Source organism: Cyrtonyx montezumae, unplaced genomic scaffold, assembly GCF_038088225.1.
Source record: "Cyrtonyx montezumae isolate F1298 unplaced genomic scaffold, pur_monq_1.0 scaffold_10, whole genome shotgun sequence".
Classification (NCBI taxonomy): Eukaryota; Metazoa; Chordata; class Aves; order Galliformes; family Odontophoridae; genus Cyrtonyx; species Cyrtonyx montezumae.
In genome coordinates, this window is record NW_027071826.1 from 10,972,667 (window position 1) to 10,990,517 (window position 17,851).

The following is a 17,851-nucleotide window of genomic DNA, read 5'->3' on the forward strand; positions in this document are numbered from 1 at the left end:
TTTCGAGGCATTGCAGTAGGTGAGGAAAGATGCTCCAGCTGCCTAGCAACAGCTCACGCAATCTCCAAGGCAACAGCGCAGCGAGGTTCCTGGTGCAGGGGACAGGGGCTCAAGGTGCAGTCTGTGCCTGCTGCCCTAAGCACGGCCCGTTCTTCTAGCTTTGGGATTGCATGTGTGCTTATGCATGGGGAGACCTCAGCAGCCCCATGAGGACACAATAATACACTAGGAGGGATGCAGGAAGGTTTTGTCATGCCGTTGTGCACACAGGGGTGAGCGTCTGAATCTCTGTGAGGGAGGCAAGATTTAAGATTTATTTTTAAGATTTTTATTTATTTTTAAGATTTATCTGGGCCAGGCAGAAAGGGGAATGGGCTGTTGGGCTGCTGGCTGGAGAGCAGGCTAAGGGATGGGAACACTGGAAATGACAGAGTCAGATTCTAGGAAAGCTGCTTCTCACCAGGGAGAGAAAAATGGTGGGGCACTATCTGGGAAAGGCAGGAGGAGGTAGTGCCTTTGGACTGCTCCCCACCCCTTTTTCCTTTCTCTTTATAGCTACAGCTCATTCCCAATACAAGAAAACATTCTCACATGGAGGGGTTTGGTTGGAGTATGAGAGATCCAGACCCAAACATAACTCCTGAAGAGCCTCTGGTCACCTGCTTGAGAAGAGTAGTTGTCTCATCATGCTATGGGATTCTGAGAAAGGCAACATACAGGCAGCAATGTCACCAGGAAGCAGCCTTACATGACACGCCATGGCAGCATCTGAATTCACAGTGCTGGTAAAATATAGACAAGGGGCTGGAGCAATGGGAAAAGGTACTGTTGGCAAAGAATCACCACTGCAAACAGTTTGAATTTATTTGGGGTGTGGTATTTCTAATGCAGTAATGACCCTGGGCTTGGTTTTATTTCCTTTTAAACAAATGTGATAGTGTTCAGTGATAATAAGGGCACACTGTAGGAGCACAAAAACACACGCAGACACACCATCTGATACAAATGAATTATTCCATAGGCATCCAGAAAGACTAGGACTGCAAAGCAGGCACTTCTGCTTATAACCTAATAAGACATTAAAACTACCACAAAGAACACAATCTCTAAGAAAAATCATCTTGCATACTGAGTATGTATTTCACTACAAGTATGTTTACTGAACACAGTGCCCAAGAGGCTCATGCAAGGCAATGCCCTGCCTCAGACTTGTAGGAAATAGGATTTCACCTTCAGAATCAGAGTTAGCCAAGATCCCACTCAGCTGAATGAGGAAAGCTTGAACTTCAGTTTTCTTGCTCACCCCAACCATACCCTGACTTGAGTTCAAGTGGAACAGGGCTGTTTTTCACTTGAAATGTTAGTGCTTATTTATTATGCTAGCTTAAATAAAAACCTTTCTACACAACTAACAGCAAATACAGCATACAGTTTCCCCTAAGTATCCATTCTCTTTGAAACAGTTTACAAAATCACTGCCTGGTCTTCCAATTGCTGCAAGAGCCACTACGCAAATAAACAGTCAACTGTTGAGGCGATGGCTTCCCTCGTCAATGAGCTCACTGTGCTCAAAGGCAAACACACTCCAGAAGCTTTCAAAGCAGAGGTCAGCTGCTGAAAAGGTTCTAGTGGGATAACTTCTTTTTAACTTCATTTTTTTAGCTAGCAATTTCACAGCCACTTGTGGCACTACAGACAGCAAGAGCAGGGCTCCTATCCTGTAAGATAACCAAAAGTGCCATTTCTGATTCATTAATTAGTAAGATTCCCAAATAAGACTGGAAGATCTGAGGCGATAGCATCACTTTGTCATGCTGATCCTCATTCGTGTGGACATTACCCAACAGAGATCACAGGGACTTCCTAAAGTCTCATGAACTCAAGAATGACAAAATAAATAAATAAAAGTGCGATTATAATATCTCCTTATGACTTCTTAGCAAAGAAGATTGCAATTTCTCATGCTCTAAAACAGATTTCAAGTGTCTAGAAGCAGACAGAAATAACAACCAGCAACAAAAAACCTTATACATGAAAGAACTGTTTACTATGCCTACCAGGCTGTAAAATCAGCCCAACTCCTGAGGAAAAATGTCCCACAATACTACAAAAATAACTCAAAGCATAGTTGGGGAGAGGTGGGACGAGCATTTAAAGGAACAGGAACAGAAGTACTCTCATCCCACTTCCCAAAGTAATGCCAGGCAGATGTAGCAATGGTTGGTTCCCACTAAAATAGTTCTGTAAGTTCTGGAAAACAATTTCTGGGTTTAACTCCAGCCTCTAACAAGCAAAAGAGACTGTGATAGAAACAATAGCCCACTTGACAAAGACACAAAGGATACAAATAGACAAATTAGAACAAGGTGAAGGACAACAGTGAAATTTGTGGATCTAGCTACCGCTTAAGTGATACACAAAGGCCTTGTGCTGATACTCTGTGTAAGAGCTTAGTTTCTGCAAAAATAGCAGCTTGCATCATTGGTACTCAGTATCTCAGTGCATCACTGTTGGTCTGTTGACCTGAGCTTCCACCAAAGCCTTGGCCAGGTGCTAGGTGACATTATCAGATCACAAACAGACTGAGATATGTTAATGATTGTAACTATTTATACCCTTGCTGAAGCAAGGGAAAAGCTACCAACATAGCAGACTTCTGCCATTAAGCCTGTGTTATTTTGCTGAAGTGACATTTAGACCATTCAAGGAAAAAAAAATACCACCTATAAAAAAGATTCTGTTCATGAGGAAGAAAATAGAAGGTGAAGAGAGAAGCAGAATGAACCAACAGGAGCATACGTATACACTATACATTCACAACAGCTCCAACACTTCTGCACAGTGGAAGATATAGCAACCACAGACAGCATCCCAGAGTATGCTGAAAAATCTCCTTTCAGTAGGATGTTCTCTGAGTTCAGAAGTCTTTCCTAGGCTTAAGAAAATAAGATTTAAAGGGATTATTGAAATAGAAGAAGGAATCGCTACCTAAGTTTGCTCAGGTACTGAGAGAATTGTGGAAATAATTAGAGTACCCTAAAGTCTGCTGAACAATGGTATTGAATTCATTCAATATTGGAGTATTGACTCAACCCTTCAGCTGTTAAAGGAAAGGGTGGAGAGGAAATGAACTTCTTTTTTCACCTCTTTTCATGCATGAGATTTCTATTATGCACTGCCTTAAAACTTAACATCAGTTTGCTGCACAAGAATAGTCTTCTTATCTACGTTTCTGACTGCTCATTTCCCTCTATAGTCTTCATTTTGATCACTAGAAATTGATTTTGAGAAGCTAGCCTTCATAAAAAACACCCTACCTGTGTCCACATGTATATAGCTTTAAATATAAACGCACGTGAACATTAGCACAGCAAATTTCTCACTCCCAGATTTGGCCCCAATCCACTTCATGCTTTGCAAACCGAGAGGCCTGGCCTGGCCACGGGATGGCCAGTGTCAGGTTTTTCCCACGTTGATCTCCCACAGCTTTACTCTTATCACACTGGGAGTACCACATATCATTTCCATAAACGCATACTCTGTACCAGGTGCAGACAAGCATGCAGCACAGTGCTGAAATGGAAACTTTTCCCAAACACAGCCCCATCTGCCGTACTTGAGGGCTTAAGGGAAGGTACACCACAGTGAATTGGAGAGAATGGGATTCTTACTGATTTTCTAATCAGCCCTCGGGGATAATGCTACATAACAATCTGCAGTCCAACAGAACTGAGACAGCCCGGATGAAAGCTAAAAGCTGCATGCGGATTATTAAGCTATCAGTCACTGCAATAGTACCTAAAATATCCAGTCCAGTTTAGAACCATGTGGTGCTGATTGCTATAAAAAGCTGAATATTGAAAAGGTCCCTAGCAGTTTAAATAGACAAGGCAGACAGCAAAAGATAAGTATATTTGAGATAAATGTCAAATTAGTAAAAGAAGAAATACGGTCATACCACCAAATATCCAAAGAAACTAAGATTCAGCCTGTATAGTCTGCAAATCTTAGTTGATATGACTAAGACTTGGGCATTCGTGCCTGGGTTTCTGCCTTCTTATGAAAAAATGATTTAAAACCATGCAAAATCTCTTCCAAGAAAAGGTATAAGGCTGCATGAATTTGAAATGAAAGGAAGTAATATATTATTTATCCCTAGATAAGCAACTACCAGCCACAGCTTTTTAAATACAGCAGAGATTAATCTGAATCATACTGCACACAAAAGCTGCCTTAGCAATTACAAGTTATGCTACCACAGTATTCACCTGACAGCCATGGCATCTTATTCCTGATACACGTTTGCTGATTAGCATCTTCATCTTTTTAAACACTGAGCAGGAGATATAAAGGACTCTCCGAGAAAATTAATTGGAGCCAAACACCTCCATTTGGAATCTTCCTTCAAGCTAGCTGCAATTAGTCAGCTTTTTCCAAGTTTTGAGGGATTAAGTGGGAAAAGGAGTAGGAGGATGAAACTAGACATGCATCGTCACCACTATCAAATAAAGTATCAGTGGGTATGGAAAAGAGTATCTGAATTAACTGCTGGGCTCATGAAAGCACACATCGACAATAAACCATTTGAAACTTACGTGTAGGGTATACAATGTATATAAACTACCCTGGAAGCGTATATAAACAAATGTGGACGTGTGTACCTCACACACAAATACAAATAAGGGTGTTGATATACTACCAAAACCACACTGACTTCGTGATATTTTGAAGGAAGAAAATGGCCCAGATCTTAAATGCATTTCAATTATATACTAGCATGTTTGCAGCCAAAGGTATTGGCCATGAACTACGCAACTTTCCACTCACAGTTGAGGATATTAACATCTACTGACTTCCAGACTCATCTTCAAGTACATTGACAAGCCAGAAGTTGTACTTGCATGGAAAACAGCAGAGTTTACTTGACATCTCTGGTAAACATTCAGAGAGTACAGCTGTTAACAACTGAGCCTTCTTACCATTTTACTAGAGAGTGCAGAGGTGTAAGAAGTAGGAGGTGGAAAATCAAGGCTAATACTTGGGGAAGAGAAGCAGAATTGTAAAAAATGACCACACTGCTGTTGAGAAAACTCCATGGGCACAATTAATCTGTTGAGCAAGATCACCCCACCACCAGATCACAGAGCCAAGGTTTTAGGAGCTACAGGCTGATGAGGATTTTACACAGACATGTCATGGCTCAGATCTGATCTTGACCCAGAATTTCACCCATGATATATATGTTTTATCCATCATGAGGTAAATAATTGGGAAAAAATTAGCTGTAATGTTATCATATTAAGGTCTGTATTGCTCCTTTCTCCATAACAAAACAGAGAACTCCTAGTGCTTCACTCTTAGAAACGAGGATGCACGTTTATAAAAGATCAAAAATAATGAAAAAAAGGAGTGCTTTTTTTTTCTTGCCCTGGTAGCTCATGCAAAAGAGATTAGAATAAACACGTGAAGGATTATTCAACATATGTGTGTGACTTTTCAGAAACAACTACTGAGATTTAAACTGTGGCAATTTCAGATTATTTGCTCACTCCTACAATCAAATAATGTTTGGATTGCTCCAAGGCTTTAGGATAGCACCCACTAGCCCATACTACTTTACTGGCTGGTGGGACATGCTGGCAGTGGGATGCCACCAGAGCACCACTTGGAGAAAGGCTAGGACATCATACTGGTCAGGTTCAGCCCCCCTTGAACCGACAAGTCTTGACTAAAAGAAGGTTTTTGACACATCTCCCATCACATCCTCACAAACTCATCCATGTCTATAAAAACTAGGCAGGGGCGTAAAGAAGACAGAGTGAGACTCCATGCCTAGTCACAGAACAAGAGGCAATGGGCACACTTTGAAATACAGGAAATTCAACTAGCCTACAACTTTAAGACTTCATGCTACCTTCTTCCTATAATGCCGGAGGAGAGTTACAGGTGCCCATGGTTATATTCTAAAACACAGGAGATAAATCAGGAACGCCCTTTTTTGTTCTTCACACAAAGAAAGTGAAGATTGACAAACCAACATATTTTTAAGGGCCTGAGATATATCAGAGCTCTTGATCTTGGCTGCTCCTGCAGGATATCTTGAAGAGAGAGGGGTACTCTCCAGTGAAACATTATTAGGTTTGACACTTTAATTAAAGGAGGTGTCAAAATTAGCACAAAACATCTTTTTTTATATAAGCAGCATGTTACATTTTAGAGCTAAGTGCATGTAAATTATAAAATCAGCATAGCAGCCAAAGCCTTCACACAATCCATCAGCTGGGCAGCTTTCAGGACCTCACATTATCTGATCATCATCCATTCTCCAATTTCTAGTGTTAGTGGGGATGAGATTCAGTTTCCTAACAGAAGGGCAAGCACCAATATCCATAAAGAAACAAAACAGTAACACAACCCCCATGCTTTGGGGAACCTTCTTTAGCACAGAATTTTCCGTCTCTCTCCCAATTCTCCTGTGAGCTGTGTAATATGATCTGGATTTCTACGGTGGAAGATACACGAGGAAGGGAAGCCACATGAGGAAGGGCTTACTTCAAGACCTCTGCCAGCACCTAGCCCTGAGCTGCAGATCTTTGACAAACCAAACCAATACTGCCCGGTGTCCAAGCCCTGGCCACCCTCCAGCATGACCAAGCAGCAACACATTTTGCAGCCAGAAGATATCACAGCTGACTGGAACTGTACGGTCTACCATTTCTCAACTGAATGACCCCATTTTCTCATTCTGTCTCTAAAAAACACCCGCTTAGACCGCACAACTATGATTAACTACCTGTGGTACTGCTGGTAGCCTTTGTCCTGACAAGGAAGGAGCACCTAGGACAAGTTGCTCTACAGTGCCATGAATCAGGGTTAGCATTACACCCACCGCCATCCTATCCATACTGACTGGGCTGTTTACCAAGCTTAGCATGAGCTGCAGCAAATGAAAACTTTTTTCTCCCCATGGTTCTCACTGATTAAACACTGTGCAGCCTCACTGCTGTTCTGCCTGCATTTTTTGGGGTTCAATCACATTGCCTAAAATCAAGTATCCCGCTGGGCTCTGAACTCCCAGAAGACTTGGCCACCAGCTGCTCGTAACCCACTTGAGTACTCCCCAATCAGTTTAGAATACAGATGTATATCTTCAATAATTGATTTTTAATTCAGGAGACAAGTCCTTCTTGCTTCATCTTTGAAGGTAAGGGAGGTGAGCAATCTTCTAACATGACATACATTGGTCTTTCCAAGTACAAATGACTTCCTGAAGAAAACAGTAATGATAGATAAAAATCCAAGTCAAATCTTGGCTTAGCTAATTACAAATGAATGGAACCACAAAGCAGTCAGTGTGTCCTTGAAAGTGGAAACAGGCATTAGAAGTGGAGACAGAAACTGCAAGGCTCTGCCAATGAATTCCTGAGCCTCATGTAAGGACAGACAGTCACAAAACTTCAAACGTCATCCAAAACTTATTCCCCTTAATTCTTTCTTAATTTCCAGCCACAGCCATGCATCATCCACTATTCTTTCACATTTTCAACTCACATTTGTATCTCAGAGAACTGTGTATCAGCCTAACCTAATGCCTGCTCATTTCAGCCTCACATTTCAAGTCAAGTTTCTCAAGAGAGCTATTTGCAGGAGATAAAAGTTGCAAGTATCTTTCTTTCTTGTCCATGGGCTACACCACTCTTCTCTCTGCTAGCTCAGGGCACTCTAGGTGAGCACTGCTTGAAGTGACACCAGCATTATCAGGTAGGGCTGATGCACGGGAAGCACCAGCAATGCTGAACCCATGGGTTGCATCAGTCCAGCATCCTTCCACTTGCTTCTATCCAAAGAAAGACATCACTCAGTAATTGTATCCTTCAGTGCTGCGCTGGTGCAGGGCTGGAAACAGATGTCAGTCTGTATAACTGCTTCCCACCTCTGAAACAGAACCAGGCTGGGTAGAGCCCAGAAATTGAGGTGTACGTACGAGCACAGGAATGGGAAGAACAGGTCAAAGAAAACCCAGGGAGGACGTGTGGAGGAGAGGATCCAACCACCTGAGGAGATGGCTGTTTTCTACTCATCGCGGAAGGTAAAATCCCAAGGATAGGTACTAATTCCACAACCACGCTCTGTTCCTTGGCTGTTCAGTTTCTCCAGAAACTATTATAATTGGTGCTTGAGGGTATGAGTGTCAAGACAAATCCATATGGCATTGCTCATCACTATTCCCCAGGTCTCCAAAACCAGTGAGTGTGCCTTTGAGCTCCTCTTCCCTCAGCGTCACTAAAATGCACAGCTTAAGTTTCTGCAGTATTTCTGTATTCCACTGGCTTTTCACATAGACAAGGATTCAGTAACAGGAAGAGTGATTTTTAGCGTATAACAACAATTTCTACAAATCCATTTCAAAATTATCCTATGAAAATCTCATCTCTCATTTTTCCCCACAAAACTATCTAAAATGCTTCTGTTTCTGATGCCTTCTCTTCAATTTATTATTTATAAAATAGTCTCCTTTATCCCACCACAGTTCTCAATGAGTCACATAAAGGAAATGCTCCCAAGAAATGTAAGGGGGAAAAAAATGGTGATGGTAGATCAAGTCATTTCTAAACAGTCCCACACATAAACCAAGCTAGTTCTCAACAAATAAGTAATGGAAAAAATGGGTATACAGATGTAACTGTAATAAAAATACATGTGAATCTTCCCAGGAAATCTAACATACTTTGAGTTTTTCAGTTTACCTTTGAAAACCTGCTTTCTCCGTGTACTTTGGACCAGAGAGGGGTCCAAAGGGGTATTCATTCTCTTTTGACCAACGTATTAGGTTCTCCTCTTGCAGATACTCCCAGGGAGGAAAAAAGGCATGCAACACTTGCAAGTTATCATTGTACAAACACAGGAGATTCCTCACTGAAGAACTGTATAAAGGAAACTGTCACGGAGCCAAAATATTCTCTTGTGACAGCCGAGCTTCTTGCAACTTCCCTAATAAGGCCGTGACTTTATAGAGCATGTCTTTTCAAAGCCTCATTGATTTTCACTGTCTCATGAAGAAGCACATTGTTTATGCGTCTGGATGTGCTGATATTAAAACAGGATGAGACGGGCATAACTCAGTGGTTTCAAAGCCTGGTTTGCAGAAAGAATGAACCAAACAATCACAGGAGGCTTCCAGACAAAAACAACATCCCTTTGGCCACTAGCTTGGAATCATCCCCTTTGTGAGCTCAAACTAGCAGGTGTGAAGATGCTAACGTGGACAGCCAGCATCTCCCAATATACTGGGGACAGATTTCAAGGGACTTTTGACAGTAGTTCACTGTCCCATATTTCAGAGCATCACATGAAGGGTTCACGTTCAAAACACAGTCCTCTATTTTTCAAATTCTGGTCTTCTCATCTTCAGAGGAAAACAAATAAATAAATGAATAAGCAAAGAAGTTATATCAACTTTGCTATATTTACATAATATTTTAAAACCACTTTTCTCCTGAAGCCAATTCAACAGTTTCAGTTTGGCAAAATAATCTCATGGTTCAGTTCTGCTACTTACAGCACTGTGAAATTGGCAGTTTTTTGGATGAGGCCACAAACTTCTAAAAACAAGTCCTTAAAAAACACCCTACCCAAAAACATGCAGATCTTGGCCATTTTAGTCATCCTATCCTTGCAATTATAGAGTGTCTGCTGCTATAATAATCACACAGCAAATAATATAATCACAGAACTTTAATCCATATCGACAGAAAAGAAAAGAATAAGAGGGTGAATAGAGCTTGTGTACGTTGAAAACACAACTTGTTTAGGTGAAGGGTATTTAGAAAGTTCATGCCCCAGCACCACATAGGCACAAAGGACTGAAAAACCCAAAGGTGCAAGTCACCTCTGCCACACCTGACAGTGGTACCTAAATGCTAAGCAAATCAAACTTGCTTGTATCTGATTTTAAGCAATGCTAGCAGGATACACAACTTCCAGCCCATGTGCAATGCAACACAATTGAATGGTGGTGAAGTCACTCACAAGAAACGTGGTGGGAAAGCCCTTCTAGAGCCAAGGACAGCCAACCCAGCATCGTGCCTGTTTAGCCATAACTAGTACATTGTTCTGTAGGGTTTAGAAAACTCTAGAATGTAAATCTGAATTAACATTCCCAAATGAATCAAACTACATTAGATCACCACAGATGCACTCATTATTAATTAAATCAACCCTATTTCATACTTACTATAATTTACTTTGATGTGAATTAAGCTTAATGAAATTAAGGTCACTTAAACATTGAATCAGAGAATATACACAATGCTTTAATTTAGTTTACCTAATTTCCTCTACATTCCCATTTTGGATTAGTTTTCCTTCGTGTCTTCCTGAAAACAGTTTTGGAATAGGAAGAGACAACAGAGAATAGCAGAGATGCTAGGAAATATCCCACAAAAATCAAAGCTGTCGGTGAACACAGTCCCCCAGAAAGGAGTACTTGAGGTTACACATCCAGCTGAGGATACGCTGCAAGGATTACTGCATGCTCACTCTCCACTATGGCTTTCCTGTCTTCCCATCTTTCCTAACATTCATCTGGAGTCCAGAGGCTGCAATGAGCCAGACCTTGCAAGTCCTCACCTCTGGACCCTCCACCATTAGCAACAGCTGAACAGCTGTTAACAAGGCCACTCACAATGCATGTCCTGAAGGAACCTGAAGCAATCCTCAAGGAAGCTGTGACGCTGGATATGCTTGGTTTTTGAACAGCAGGCCACTAAAACATTTAAAGTGCTTCCCACTTCAGACATAGCAGTCACTTTTTTATTGCATTAAAAGCAACTTTTGTAATGATAAAAGCCAACTTCTTTGGGCAGTTATGTGTAAGTCACTTGTCATATCTGCTCATAATAGTAAGGTCTTATTCTTCCAGCACTTACAAGGACACCCCTGACTCTCCTACCAAACTTCACGTTCCTGTGATGTGACTCTGCTTTTTACCATGAAAGTGATTTTCCTGCACACACAGCTGTGTACACAAATGCACTCTGTCATATCTAGGGCACGAGCCATCTAATATTTTCTGCGATGCAGGTACCATCTGTGAAGCTGAACTGCAGCTCGGGACTATCATATTGACACGTGTATTGGAGAAATCAGAGAAGGAAATTGATAATAGATTAAAAACCTACTGCATTCAGATGGAAGACCACGGCAGTGGTGACAGCTGAATGCACGATGCAGGAGCAGCACTCCCCTGCACACCTCCCAGCAGGCCTGAGACATGTCCTTGTGTGCATTCATTGCTCTTCCATACCTTTTTTCCATCTTCCCCAGCGTGCTGCCTGGCTCAGTCTCCTCTTTGCTATTTCTGCAACACTCATATTGAATGCCATGAAATTTTAAAATAGTGTGCTGGCTCAGGGTTTTTTGAGATTGCAGAGGGCTGCAGTCACACAGTTCTGGCGCTATTTTTGCTTAGCAACTCAGGACAGAAGAGACACCAGACCCTTGGGCAACATCCTGGGGACCACAAAGCAAGGAGCACTCCCTGGGGCCAACACAGGGACCCCTTACTACACACAAAGATGCTTCTCAGTTACCCTAAATGCAGGCTGCCCCCCGAAGCAGTTCTGCCCATCTTTGCATTCACTCCTCACCTCCATTTATCCTCTTGAGCCTCCAAAAGGGAAGGAGCAGCTTCACCACAATGTCCCACCAGCCCCAGTCCTCACAAGGACTTAGACTTGGCAGGAATAGGGTAGCACTGGACTTCCTTTCTATAGCCAAAGAATTTCTCCTGCTGAGCTCTGCTCCCAGCTTAAGCAGCCAGCCCTCACTGCTCCAGCAGGCCCCAGCTCAGTCAATACTGCACACATACTTAAATTTATTACGGTCATTGGTCTTATCACCGTGGTCATTAGGTTCACAGACATCAAGGATGCTGCTGCCAGTAATAATGTCAAGAATGCATGCAAGCCCTTTCCCAAGGAGCAGAGTCACGCTGCTGCAGCAGCCTGCAGTGTGGGAGGTGGGAAGGCAGCTAGCACCCCCACACAAGATCCTATTCTTTCACCGTAGCCACTCTACATAGAAGGTATCCATCCCAACACCAGGTTGCTGGTGGAGGCATAAGACTGTGTCACAAGTCACAGATCTCATCAGTAGCAGCTGACGAAGCAGTGCTGCAGTGAACTCCTCTAATGGAAAACATGGGGCGTGCTGGAGCCAAACGGAAGGACATAACTCTGAGTTCCATTTATTCAGATTGCCCTTAACACCAGGCAAGCCAAGCAGCCAACAGGGAGAGTGAAAAGGCATTTTATTAGGCGTGCAGGTAAAATAAATATGTAAGGCCATGCTCTCTCTCTTTCATTAACCTAATTAGTCAAATAAATTAATTGCCTGAGAATAGCAAGGATGCTTTATTAGGATGACTCAAAACCATAACTTCTTAATGTAACAGCTGTGGGATCTAAAACTGACTAAGATATACCTAGACAATGTATTTAGTTATTTAATAGAAAGATTAGCATGCAAATGTATTGCAGCACTCAACGCTAATTCATGATAAAGTTGGAATATTAAAGCTACCTCATTACGTCAAAACACGCTAGCCCAGTACTTCTCTGACTTTAAATCATGAATCCTTTTCAAAAAGGAATTCACAGATTATCTCAAATCCCAGAACTGTTTGGCAGGTGGGAACAAGAGCAACAGACAAAACAGAGTAGGTTAGTAAAACAATGTTTTTTACTATCAAAAACATTTTAACCAGTAAGGACAACAGTAAAGAGCTAATGGGCTGAGATATATATATACATATTTTCATGCAACTTGTACATGTGTGTTTGATTTTAGCTTCCTTGTTTCCAATTTTAAAGACTTTTGAAGGAATTTTTTGAACTCTTTTGATGTCCTTTGGACCACAAACCGCAAGTTGAGTAACACCGGTCTGCTCAGTGCTGAAGTCATACTCCCGCTCATCCAGCAGACATGTAGCAGACTTACTTCCAGCTACAGCTTTCTCTCTTGTATTTACTTATTTAAGCTAACCTTTTGTCCTGAGCATTCAACAGCCTCAGCAGTCACTGCTGCACATGGAGGAGCGCATGCAAACATATACACACGCAGTACCACTGTAGCAACATTCTGATCTGCGCACGGCTAAGGAAGAAAAGGATAAAGCATGCAATTAAACGGATTACAGTGACCATGGGCCTACTTCCAGCTAATACCATTTCAGTGTATTTTCTAGATCCCCTCGTTACTGAGGGAGTGGCTTAGTAAGGAGGGATAAAGCACAGAATCACAGGGAGGAAGCAGCGCTCACTGACTAAGCAGAAGCAGCGAATGATGGGAAAAGGGAATAAAAAGGAGAAAGGAACAGACAGCAATATGGAGAGCACGAGGAAGCTTGCTGTAATGCTTAGTGATTAATATAAATACGCTCTTTGTCCTCAGAAATGCTTCCTGAACAAAAGTCTCCATTCTAGCAAACCAAGATCTTCAACAGGACCAAGTTTAGGTATATTCTTAAATCCTGCCCTAAAAGGAGACCTAGCTAGTTAACTTCCTCAACTCCCCCTCGGATAATTATTGTTGTCCCACAGCAGATAAGAAAAAAAGCCCAAAGGTTAAGAGATTCAGTAGCCACATATCAGACAGGGAAGCATAGTCCATCTACATCACAGGGCTCACCACAGCCAAGCCCCAGGCCTGGGCCTGGCCCAAATCACCTGCACGGCCAGGCCCAAACCACCACGTCCTCATGCTGCAGCACCTATGGCATCCTACAGCACCCTGAAATCGCAGCATGACATTAAGATGAGCTGTACTTCACAGCTTTTTTTAAGTAAATCACAGCAAAACATCCTTCTCAGCAACTCTTAGAGCCAAAGAGAGAACACTGATATCCCAAGTTGCAGGAATGACACCTACTGCCTGAGAAATGAATTGCTCACCTAAAAGGTGACTTCCTGGCCATCAGCATGGGTAACGGGAATAAAAGCCTCCTCTGTGAACTCAGGTGGAGAATATTTTGTCTGAACTGGAAGCATGGTTGGTCATTAGAAAGTGTTCCTTCCTGTTTCCAGCTGGCTTTGGGGTTTGTAACAGAAGCACTGCAGGGTCCCGGGTAGAAGGGTTTGTGAAACAGCAAGACTATTGCCTTAGTGAGCACCAACAAGATCTTCTGGTGGTGCCTTGGCTTCCTGTCATATATACACCCTGTGTGTATGGAAGATGTGAGCTACCCTTCTGTCTTTGTATGGTCTTTATGGTTAAGTTCACCCTACAGAATCTCAAATGGGTGACTTGGAGCAGCTGGGAGTAAGAGAAACCAGAGCACAAATAACAACAAAAAAATGCATAAGCCTAAACTGAACTTGAAGCAAACACCAGGTATTGAAGCATACTTTGGGAAGGCAAATCAGAGCTTTCTAGTTCCCACATATCTCTCACTCAGTGACTGCGAAATACCCCATGAAATATAATGCGTCATCCGTTTGTGATCACAGTATCATTAAGGTTGGAAAAGACCTCTGAGATCACCTAGACCAACCATACTCCTACCACCATATTACCCACTAAACCATGACCCTAACCTCTATCCTCTTCTTGAATTCCTCCAGGGATGGTGACACAACTACCTCCTTGGACAGCCTGTACTCATTACCACTTTTCTGAGAATAAATTTTCCCTAATATCCAGCCTGAACCTCCCCTGGTACAATTTAAGGCTATTACCTCTCATCCTATCACTGTTACCTAGGAGCAGAGGCTGACCTCCACCACACTACAACTTCCTTTCAGACATTTGTAGATAGTGATAAGGTATCCCCTGAGCCTCCTCCAGACTGAACAATCTCAGCTCCCTCAGCCACTCTTAAGATACATGCTCCAATCATGATGCTGCAGAATGGCATTTTTGGCAATCAGAAATATGAAGGAGGTTTCCAGTCTCCAATTTTTGGTAAGGAATTTGCCCACTCTGTTTTCTCGAACTAAAAAAAAAAAAAAGCATAGACATTCTTTAAGCTTTATATCTCTGAATTCAAGAATCATCTTGGAAAGACTGCCAATGCCATTATTCATGTTTGCTGCAATGCCAAAACACAAAGTCTCATGGGAAGAGAAGCTCTATGCTGGTAAATATTCCAGAAATGAAAGAGGTGGGAAAAAAAAAAATCTGCTTTCAATTTCACACAGTCACAGCCCAGTCTGAGCCACTCTTTGAACATCACTGGGAGATGTGCAAGCATACCCATGGGCACGGAGCTGTCACTGGGAGACTTGCCAGTTACTTCGGTGTGCAGGATGAACCACCAGGTTACATCACTTCCTATGGCTGGAAACATCTCCCAGGCACCAGACAGCACACCACAAAGCCAGGATCAAGGTGGATCAGCCCACACAGGGCCATGAGCTGCTGTGCTTCCCCATGGACCCCTCACTGCCACACCACCCCAGCCATGTCTCTCAGTCACTTCCCCTCATTAGAACATATTAGATCAAAAAGCAGATGAGATGGAAGTCTCGGGGAGGTGGCTGCACATGAAAGCTACTTGAGGGAGAAGGATGGGAGAGAGGAACAGGGGCATGGCTATTTCCCTGGTGCTCCTGAGAAACAGGGCTGAGTAAAAGGGCAAGTGGGAAAGATGGATGTTCTGAAATGACCATGAAGAGAGCAAAACACACATCCCAGAACTCTACACCCCCCATAGGAACAACAGCAGCACGCACTGGCTGTCCTCTGCAATGAAGGACAATACCAGAACTTGACCTTAGATATTTTTTTTAATGTAAATAGAAAGCAGATTAGATAACCCTAAGATTCACGTGCAGATTCAGCAAAGAAAAATATCTACACTATACTTCTCAGCTACAGAAAATCCATAGCTCATTTAATTTCCTTTATTTTAGTTCTGTAATTATTAGGACTGAACATTAGTCAGGATTCATTTCACTTTGGCAGCAGCTTTGTCTTTGCTAAAGAGATTTGATACTACTCATCTCACACAGTGCCTGGCACTGAGAGAAACTATGATGGGTAGCAAGAAAAAATGGAAAGAAATCACAAAACTGCTAACTTGAAAGATTAGAGTGCTTTTTTAAAAAAGATTTTGATGATTCCTTACAAAAATAATAATAATAATAATAATAATAATAATACTTACAAAGAGAGAAGTACCACACTGCCAAAAGCAAGCAGCTAGCTAAGTACAAAGAAGGAATATGCAGACACCTTCAATCACAACACAGTTCTAACAGAGCTGTTCTGCATTAGGGTGTCTGCTACTTAACAGAGTCTGAGTGATCCAGAAAAGCACAGAAGTGAAACAGTGCATAAAGCCCCAGCATTGAGCTGAACAGACATGCACACCCTTGCTTGGAGAACTGCATTCAGCCTTGACTTCACTATGATAAAACTAAAGATTTCAGAAAACAGGGAATGAATGGGGTTGCTCCCCACCAAAGCCACCCCCCTCTCCCCAAGATCTAAGCAGAGCCAGAGAAGCAGCTTTCCAGCAGGAGTTCGATGTGTGCGCTTGGGATTTTGCTGACATGACAACAGTGAGCACGGGAGTTATCTCATGCAGTGATTTTGGTAGAGCTGCACAGCACAGATGTGGCTTGGAGGGCCACCAAGCTCCTATAAGAGACAACACACAGAGCCACGCAGAGGGCAGGAGTCAGAAAACAGCCAGACTGTTTCCAGAGTTCCTGAGCAGTACAGAAGGAAACAAAAATTAGCTAAGTCAGAAACCGCTCCAGCTCGGAAATCAATTAACAAGTGTCAGGGTCAAAGGACACTCTATGAACCACTTGATTATTATCCACCTCAGGGGATGCTATGACTTGCCTACAGGGACAGTTCTCTGGGCCAATGAGGTCAGTAACCTCAATTCTGCAACATTATAAACAGAAACAGCATGTCCTCTCTCATTTGTTACAGAGGCAAACAGAAGGAAACAGTAAAAAAGGAAAAGAAATGTTGGAAAATAAGGCTGCATACATACAGCCCCAGTTAGCCTCCAAGCAAACAAAAAGCTCTATCCAAACTCTGAAGGTACCAACTCTTCAGTGAACAGGAAACGTGGAAGAAAGCAAAATACTCTTCTCCTTTGCGTTTACTGCACCAAAAACTTTGCTTCTTTATATCTGAAACAAGAGGTGTAACAAGAACGACATATATATGGATCCTGTTACTAAAACAAGTTTATGCCATGAATATAGGACCATAGCACGTACAGCCAACCGAGGCACACCCTCATCACAGCAAAGAGAGAGACAGGGAGGAGTTTTCATCTATAGTTATATTTAGAGACATCTTCTAATATGAGCTGATTCTGTGACTTGGAAGAATAAATGAATATCAGTTATTGACTCAATATTTACTGTATTACAGCAGTATTTTCACACACCTGTACTTGAGCATTTTCTACCCAGAAGTCCTAAACCATGTCTGAGATAGAACAGCTACTACACTCTGTTCTACTAAGGCCAGCGGCACATCTCTATATGTATTTATATCTTTGAAATGATGACCTAAACAAATTATCAAAATATAAATGGAAATTTATACTTTAAAATGGCAAGCATCCCACGAGTGCAATTGCGCAAAGGACAGAGCTGTACTCTACTCACCACAAAATGCAACATAAATTAAACATACATGGCTAAGCAAATGTTTTCAGAAGGTTTAAAATGATTGCGTAGCCAGCCAGGGGGTTTTGGATTAATATAACCTGGTCCAGCCTGAGGAGCACCCCAAGCATCCCAGCTGTGATGCAGTCAGGCCGCTTTTCTTCCTCACACCTCCTCCGATGGAGAGCACTGCAGTCCTCCAACACAAAGTCTGT

The 17,851-nt window shown here is 42.3% G+C and overlaps 1 protein-coding gene across 1 annotated transcript in view; it reads right to left on the bottom strand.

Annotated features, from left to right (window-relative positions):
- Positions 1-17,851, bottom strand: part of EVL (Enah/Vasp-like) — a 128,750-nt gene that overhangs the window by 109,645 nt on the left and 1,254 nt on the right. The gene's annotated exons all lie outside the window — the stretch shown is intronic.